The following is a 9,278-nucleotide window of genomic DNA, read 5'->3' as shown; positions in this document are numbered from 1 at the left end:
GTGAAGAGACACGTAAGAAAGTTATGAATCCTGTTTCTAAAAGCATTGTAGACCTGGATGCTGCTGAATCCAGTGCTCTTCTGAGCTCCAAAGATGATAAACGCAGAGCCATGCCATTTGATAAGGACAAGAATTCTCGTGCTAAGGGTAAGAGAGAAGTTTTTCATTGTGATCATTGTAATAAAACTGGTCACACCAAGGATCGTTGTTGGGATATTTATCCTCATCTTAAAGCTAATTTTGACAAAAATAAGCTTGCTCGAGTTGTTGTAGCTGATAATTCATCCTTTACTATCGACCAGTTGAAGGATTTCTTTCACCAGTTGGGTAATAAGAATGAGCGCAAGGCCAACCATACTTCAGGTAACCTTCTAGACTTTCTTACTACGCCTGTTTCCAACCGCCATATTTGGATTATTGATTCAGGAGCTACTGATCATATGGCGAATGATCCTTCGTCAGTTCATGCATTTATTCGCAGCTCTCATAAAAATGTGTTTGTTGCTAATGGCTCTACTGCTTCTGTGATGGGCAGTGGGAAAGTGCATTTTTTTTCCAGATTGTCCGCCATCTAATGCACTTGTTGTTCCCTCGTTTCCTACTCAGTTGTTATCTGTTGGTCAAATCATTAATTCTCTGAATTGTGATGTTACATTTACCCCTACCTCGGTCATCTTTCAGGATCGAAAGACGAAGAAGACGATTGGTAGAGGCATCTTTTCTCATGGATTGTACCTGTTACGCTCTAGTGACATGGAATGTCTCACTCAAAGATCACCTCCGCAGTTTCTTTATCATCAAAGACTCGGTCATCCTTCCAGTCGTGTTTTTTCTAGGATTTTTCCCACATTTTCTGTTCAGTCTCAAGTCTGTGATGTTTGCCAGTTTTCTAAACAATCTCGTTTTCCATTTCCTAACTCTGTGACTCGAGCTACAATGCCTTTTGAATTAATTCATTCTGATTTATGGGGTCCTGCTCCAATTGATGCTTATGATGGGTATAAATATTTTGTTATCTTTAAAGATGATTGGTCACGTGCTACATGGATCTATTTACTCAAATCCAAAACTGAAGTTTCATCTGTATTTGCGGATTTTCATTGTATGATACGCAACCAATTTGATGCACAGGTTAAAATTTTTAGATCAGATAATGGAACTGAGTTTGTCAAAGGCCCTCTTCCAGGTTATTTGCATAGTCATGGTATTATCCATCAAACTAGCTGTGTTGGTACTTCACAGCAAAATGGTGTTGCTGAAAGGAAACTTCGTCATATTCTGGAAACAACACGTGCTCTTATGATTCAGATGCATGTTCCAAAGAAATTCTGGTCTCATGGTTCTCTGACGGCCACTTACTTGATCAATCGTCTGCCTAGTCGTGTGCTTGAGTTCAAATATCCATTAGAGGTTTTAAAACATCATCAGCCAAGCATTTCTCATCTCAGAGTTTTCGGTTGTGTTTGTTATGTACATTTACAGGCTAAGCATCGTGATAAACTGGATTCACAGGAAACTAAGTGTGTGTTCTTTGGTTACTCATCTACAAAGAAAGTATATATTTGTTATCATCAACCCACTAGAAAGCTCCAGATTTCTCGTGATGTTGTGTTTGATGAAACAGTGGCTTATTTTCAGTGTGATTCTGGCAGTCGATCTCAGGGGGAGTGTTATACAGATTTGGCACCACTTCCAGTTATTAATGAGATACCTACTGCAACAGATTCCCACAGAGATAATGGTGATGGGGTAGAGTTGGTGGACGTACCTAATGCAGTGTTGGATGTGCATAATAAAGCAGTTCATGAAGAAGCTTCAGACAATAATGTTAGTGTTACTGATGATAATACAGGACTACAAGATGTTCCGCATAAAGTTCCAGAAACTGAGGTTATGGTTCCACAAGATCATAAACCAGTGGTACCAATTGTCAGAACCTCAAGTCGTGAGAAGAAGGCTCCAGAGAAATACAAAGATTTCTTTACATATATCATTCCGCTGCGTATCCTATACAAGCACATTTAACTTATGATCATGTAGGCTCTTCATTTCTAAGTGCTATATCCAGTCATCAAGAACCTAAAAACTACAATGAATCAAAGTCTAATCCAAAATGGAAGGAACCAATGGATAATGAGTTACGTTCCTTAGATGTAAATAATACATACAGTATTGTCAAGTTGCCTCCCGGGAAGAAGACTGTTGGATGTAGATGGGTGTACAAAATTAAATACAGAAGTGATGGAACTGTTGAGCGTTATAAGGCAAGATTAGTGGCAAGAGGTTTTACTCAGAGATATGGAGAAGACTACACAGAAACCTTTGCACCAGTTGCAAAGATGAATACGTTTCGTGTTCTTATGTCTCTTGCAGTTAATAAAGATTGGAAATTGTTTCAAATGGATGTGAAGAATGCATTCTTACAAGGTGATTTAGAAGAAGAGGTGTATATGAGTATACCACCTGGACACCCTCGAGAAGGAGAGAGCAATATGGTTTGCAAGCTTAAGAAGGCAATATATGGTTTAAAGCAATCACCACGTGCATGGTATGCAAAGCTAAGTTCAGTACTCATCCAGAATAAGTTCAAAAGGAGCTCTGCCGATTCTTCCTTGTTTATTAAAAGAAGTAATCTTGGTACAACTATAGTTCTAGTGTATGTTGATGACCTTGTGATTACAGGAGACAATCAACAAGAAATTAGAAATCTTAAAGCAATGCTTCACTCCAGATTTGACATCAAGGATTTAGGAATACTGAAGTATTTCCTGGGATTAGAAGTTGCTTACTCAAATAAGAGTATTTTTCTGAATCAAAGAAAATATGTGTTGGACCTGCTGAAGGCTACAGAAAAAATGGGAGTAAAGCCTTGTGATACTCCTACAGAAAATGGCAATAAACTTGATAATGATGATGATGTGTTAAGTGACATTGGGTCTTATCAAAGGTTAGTAGGCAAGTTAATTTATCTCACTGTTACCAGACCTGACATAGCACATGCAGTAAGCTTAGTCAGTCGTTATATGCATACACCTCGTGTTAAACATTTGAATGCAGTAACTAGGATTCTACAGTATTTGAAAGGATCACAAGGAAGAGGAGTTTTGATGACAAAGAATGAAGCCTATTCAATTTCTAGCTACTGTATAACAGCATATTCATATGTTGATTATGCTGGATGTCCAGTTGATCGTAAATCAACAACAAGGTATTGCATATTATTTGGTGGTAATCTGGTTACATGGAGAAGCAAGAAACAAAATGTTGTTTCTCGATCAAGTGCTGAAGCAGAATACAGAGCCATGGCTTCAACAACATGTGAGATTGTTTGGCTGCGAGCATTACTTAAAGATTTGGGTTTTCTGTCACCTCAGCCAGCTAAGATGTTCTGTGACAATCAATCAGCGATACAAATCGCATCAAATCCCACCTTTCATGAGCGTACAAAGCACATAGAAGTGGATTGTCATTTTGTTAGAGAGAAGGTATTGGCCAAAGTAATATGCACTCCCTTCGTTCGTAGTCATCAACAACTGGCAGATGTTTTTACTAAGGGTTTACCTGTCAAGCAATTCAATGGAATTCTATCCAAGTTTGGCTCCATTGATATCTTCGCACCAACTTGAGGGGGAGTGTTGGAACAAAGGAGAATATTTGGATTTTCTCTATTTATGATTGGCTTACACTGCAAGAAAATATTCTCTATATATGTTGTTATCTATACGAATATGTGGCATGTATAGGATATATATACACACGTCTTGTAAAACCTCCATTGATAATAAGAAACCCTAATCATTCTTCTCCTGTGGACGTAGGCTATAGCCGAACCACGTTAAACTGTGTTTCTTCTTTAATCTGTTTAGTTAACTGCATAACATCTTATGAAAATCCAACATTGACTGCATAACAAGTTATGCATTCTTTAATCTGTTAGTTAACAACAGCATCTCATCAATCTCATGCATATTGATTCAATTCATCGTCAGCAACTTAGTTCAAATCTCTTACCGGATCTCTTTCGTTCCACACAAATCCAATGTCATCAATTCTTCTTCCTATTTTTTTTTCTCGTGTCCACCACAACATAATATCTTCTCGGTTTCAGAGTCCATTAACTGGAAACATCATCATCTTGACACCCTACTTCTCGAGCACCCTCAAGATCATCAACGTTGTTATTTACTTGGTCTCTTTTCCATCTTGAGCCCGTCCATCTCTTTGCATGAGAACCACCAGCATACATTATTATTATTATTATTACTTCGTTCAGTAACAGTCTCACCCCTTTTTTATGTCGTGAAACTTCAAATCTTCAGCAATAATGGAAGCATATTTACCTCTTAGCAATAATTAATCTTCCTTTATGTATATATATATATATATAACCCTATCGAACACGGATTCTCACAATTTCGAGCTGTATTAATGGACGTAACTCCTTCCTTCTGAATTGAACAAACTTCCATATTTCAGTCGTTGATGATCACACTCGATCAGCGATGCTCTTTTCTCTTCATAGAAATATTATATCATCCAACAACTTGAGATTCAATAGCCCCAAGCTCGTCTGCCATCATTAGGTCGTCATCAACAGCAACAAGAGTCACCAACATCTCAGTTGAATTGTCTCCTTGAATCACTGAACGTATCTTCTTATCCAGAGCTTCAACTTTTTCTGCATATAACTCAGCTTAACTTCGCATGCATACCACAAACATGAAAGTAACAATAACTATGGAAAAATCTCATCAAAAAACACCAGCATGAATTTCTTATTTTCTATTGTGTTTTTCTCCAAACCCTAACGTATTCTTCCTAGAAACTTTTATTATTATCACAACTTTGCGCAACAACTTCATTTTGAATGAAAACAATTCTCTATCACGGAAAACTTATGAATCTTCTCTAAATATTTTTTCTTCTCCTCTCTCTTCCTCTCGCCTTGCTCTGATACCATATGTAGAATACGGGCATCCAACTCAAAACCAATTGGCAATGAGTGTAGGATCTTAAATTGCCCAAAAAATATGTGACTAATAGTCTCAACAATGCGTGACACAATCTGAATGATGGAGAGGGAAATAAATATAACATTAGCATTAGTAGTGGGGTGGATAGGAGAACGATCAAAGGTCAGAATTCATTGTCCCAAATTTGAACTATAATAGTTATGCCGGTTATAGAGTTTTCTTTCTAAACCACCAAAGCACTTAGCCTCCAGCTAATTTTACTCAGAAAAGCTAAAAAAATCTTTTTAAGCGTTTTATAACTTATACCACCTTGTAGCTTGCGAGAACAAATTTTGTCTCATTGCTTCAAGAACATACTCACATTCGATTCTTATGCCCCACCAAAAAATCATTTGGGATTGTTACATTCTATAAAGAATGGAGGGATCCGGAAAGTGTTTATATGATAGATTGGGAAGGATTTAAAAATATGCTAGACTAAGACAGACTTACCATCTTGGTTGAGATGTTTCTTTATCCAATTAGCGATTTTTTTGTCAAATTGGTCAATTAAGTGTCCAAATGAATCAGTTTTCTGTCTATCTATGAGAAAAACAAAGGTAAAGTATTCATTCTAGGGACCAATCTTTTTCACTTATAAGGATTTAGTAGGGAAACGTGGAAATCAGCGCGGACATTTTCACTGAAAAACACCCGAATTTATGAAAAACATCCGGATTTCAATGGCCTCTTGAGTATCATAAAGTGTTTCTAGTTCTTTTGATTTTTATTTTAATTTTTTCTGTTGATATTCAGTTATTTTATTTGTTTTTAATCTTTCAATTTCTTTCTTATCCTTTTAGCAGGCAAGTTAAAGATATTCTTTTTCATATCTAATAAGTTTCTGGATTAGATTAGTAGAGGCATTTTCCTCGGAGGTAGATTTCCAAGATTTTTTTATAACTCGAATGCAAGAGATTTCTTTCAGCCAAGTGACGTAAATTTTAAACACCCAGTCTGATTTTGAGAACTTAATGTGTAAAGTAAGAAGTATAGGACAATGGTCATATCAAATGAGATAAAGAAGCATTTGGAAATCGTAACTGTCATTCTGCATTAATAACAGTTCTATCAAGCCTTTCTTGTATGTTTTGTTTGCCTTCTCTATGATTGTCCCAAGTAAAGTCATAATCAGTATTAACCTAGATCATATAACACAGCTCTCTCTAAAATTTTGTAATAATATTCACTATTAGCTTTTTTAAAAGGTAATCCACCTTGTTTTTCTGATAGATTAAAAATCATGTTAAAGTCTCTTATGACTATCCATGGCATATTCGTTCGAGAAATTTTTATATTAATTTCTTCTAAAAAGTCTCAAACTACATTCTTGTTGGAGGTATATGGACTTCCATAAAAGCAGGTTAAGGCCCATTGCTTAGTGTCGAAAGAAGTGTTAACAATTATATTTATCATATTAATGTTCCATTGTACTATTTCAAGGTGGAAACCATCAATCCAAGCCACTACCATGCCTCCTGTTATACCTACAGGGTTAGGGAAGGAAGATACTAATTTTTTAACTAAGGGTCTCTGATTTTTAGTTTCATATAGAAAAAGGGATATCAGACTTTTCCTTACTAATTAGATTTATCAAATGGTTTTGAGTCAAGGGGTTTCTACACCCTTGCACATTCTAAACTTAGAGGGAGTGACAAAAATAGTGACAGAAAATCTAAATAAAATGGAGTAAATTCAATCAGACCTAACCGTTCATACCAAATTTAACAAACAAGTATTATATGACTTGAAGATTAACAAAGTAGTGAGCAAAGGTTTTTTATGTCCCTTCTTATGGGCACCCCCTTTTAGCCCTTATTTTATCTCCGGTGCCTTTAGTTAATTATCTGTAACTTTCCTTCACGTGTCTGTCTTTTTATTCTCTTCTGGTTGTTGTTTTGTGGCATAAATTATTGAGTAAAGCTTTTCTTCTTCTTCTTATGTCATCCTTATCTCTTATTATATCTGTTATCTTCTACTCTCATCTTGATCCTTAATTCTTCTCTTTTGTTGCTATATGATCCTCTTATCTTCATCTCTTCTCCTTATTTCATTCACGTGAACTATTGCTAGGACCCCTTCGTCAGTGAGGTTCACTACAAATTGGTACTAGAGTTGTTATAATCCTGTGATTTTTTTTTCCTTCTCTCTCTCTCTCTTTCATTCTAATGGCTAATAGAGAGAGGTTAGAAGAAATATCTAAACATATGGTTGAACTCACCCTCAAACAGAATGAATCTTCAACCAACCAAGCAAATTTTTTATAAAAAAAGATGAACTAGTAAACCAGCAGAAGGAACTCATTACCCAACAGAAAGACTTATTTCAATCGATCGTTACCTTAGATCAACAATACAAAGATCTTTTACAACAAGTTAATGAAAATCACAAACAACCATCTGAAGAATAGTCTTCAGGGTGAACATCGTGTGGATCCAAGTGGAGGAATCTTATGGTCAGATCCTGCTAGTATTTTCCACACTCCTCCATTTCATTACCATGGGGAAAACAGTGGGTTTCACCGCTCTTCTACTTCTAACGGGGAGAATAATTACTATTATTCCAAACCCAAGGTAGAGTTTCCGAGATTCAAAGACGACAGACCACGAGCATGGATCAAAAAATGTAAAAAGTTTTTTCAGATGTACACCATGGATGACGAACATAAGGTAAACTTAGCTTCTCTTTATTTAGATGCTAGGGTTGATTTATGGTTTCAAGATTATCAGTAAAGTAAACTTGTGGTTGTTTGGGATGATTTTGTTAAAGATATTAGTTTTCGCTTTCAAGAACTTGGTCACGGTGGCATTGTAGGTGAGTTTAATAAACTCGTCAGACTGGTTTCGTTATTGAATATCAAGAAATGTTTGAAGAGCTTAAGGCTCTTATAGTAGCAAAATTTCATTACCTCCCTAAAGACTATTTTACTTTTAGTTTTATTAGTGGTCTTAAAGAAGAATTACAGATGCATGTTCAAATGTTTTCATCCTCAACATTGGATCAGGCTATCTATCTAGCTTGTATGCAGGAAGCTTTATTAATCAAAAATGCTAAGAAGAACAAGTTTTCTTTTAAACCTACCCATGTATTCGTTCCTTCATCCACCACCTTTAAACCCTCTACTTCTTTTTTCAACCCAATTCTCAATACTAAACTTGTCACTCCCTCCAATTCACATACCAATTTAACCCTTCCACCAATCAAAATATTATCCTATACTGACATGCGAGCTCGCAGGGAAAAAGGGTTGTGTTATAACTGTGATGAAGTTTATACTACTAGTCATAAATGTACTAGACGAAAATTTTTTATGTTGGTATTTGATGAGGAGGAGGTCCTCGAAACATAAGACAGTTCTCCAGAATATTCACCACCAACAACCAACACTGAGGAGGAGATTGAAATTTGTTTACATGCTCTGGTTGGTAACATATCTCATTCCACAATCAAAATTCATGGTTTCATTAAAAAGAGGCCCATTACTATTCTCATTGATAGTGGTAGCACCCATTGTTTTTTGAACCCTGAGGTTGCCAAGATGTGTGGGTGTGTCATTGAGCCAAAAATTCCTCTTCAAGTAGTTGTAGCTAATGGTCATAAATTATTGAGTCAGACACGATGCCCATCTCGTAGGGACATAAATTTCAATTTGATGTGAGAATACTGGCTCTAGGTGTGTGTGACATAGAACTTGGAGTGGATTGGATGAAAGAGATAAGTCCAGTCATGATTGACTTTAATAAACTTACATTCTTTTACACTAGTAAGAGCGACAAGATCATGATTCAAGGTCATACTGAGACTGTATGATGTCAGCCAGTGCTGCCCACAATTTTTTTAAGAAGAATAAGCATGGGCTGATAGGTCAGTTATACTATATTTCTGCTAACCCTCCTACCACCCCAACTCCTCCACAAATTACTGAGCTGTCGTTTTTTCTGAACCTACCTCCCTACCACCTGCAAGGGCACATGACCACCACATTCCACTCAAAACACTTGCATCACCACCTAACCAAAGTCCATACAGAATCCCTTATATCCAGAAAGCAGCGGTTGAAACACTTTTGCAAGAAATGCTAGCCACAGAGGGTTATCCAACCTAGTCACAACCCCGTTTCTTCACCAATAATTTTAGTTAAAAAGAAGGATGACACTTGGAGATTTTGTGTAGATTATAAAAAGTTGATTGCTCTAACAATTAAGGACAAATTTCATATACCACTTATAGAGGAGTTATTTGATGAACTCCATTGAGCTAAATTCT

Source organism: Papaver somniferum, chromosome 4 (genome assembly GCF_003573695.1).
Source record: "Papaver somniferum cultivar HN1 chromosome 4, ASM357369v1, whole genome shotgun sequence".
Lineage (NCBI taxonomy): Eukaryota > Viridiplantae > Streptophyta > Magnoliopsida > Ranunculales > Papaveraceae > Papaver > Papaver somniferum.
The sequence above is the reverse complement of the archived record's forward strand: the minus strand, read 5'-3'. Positions refer to the sequence as shown.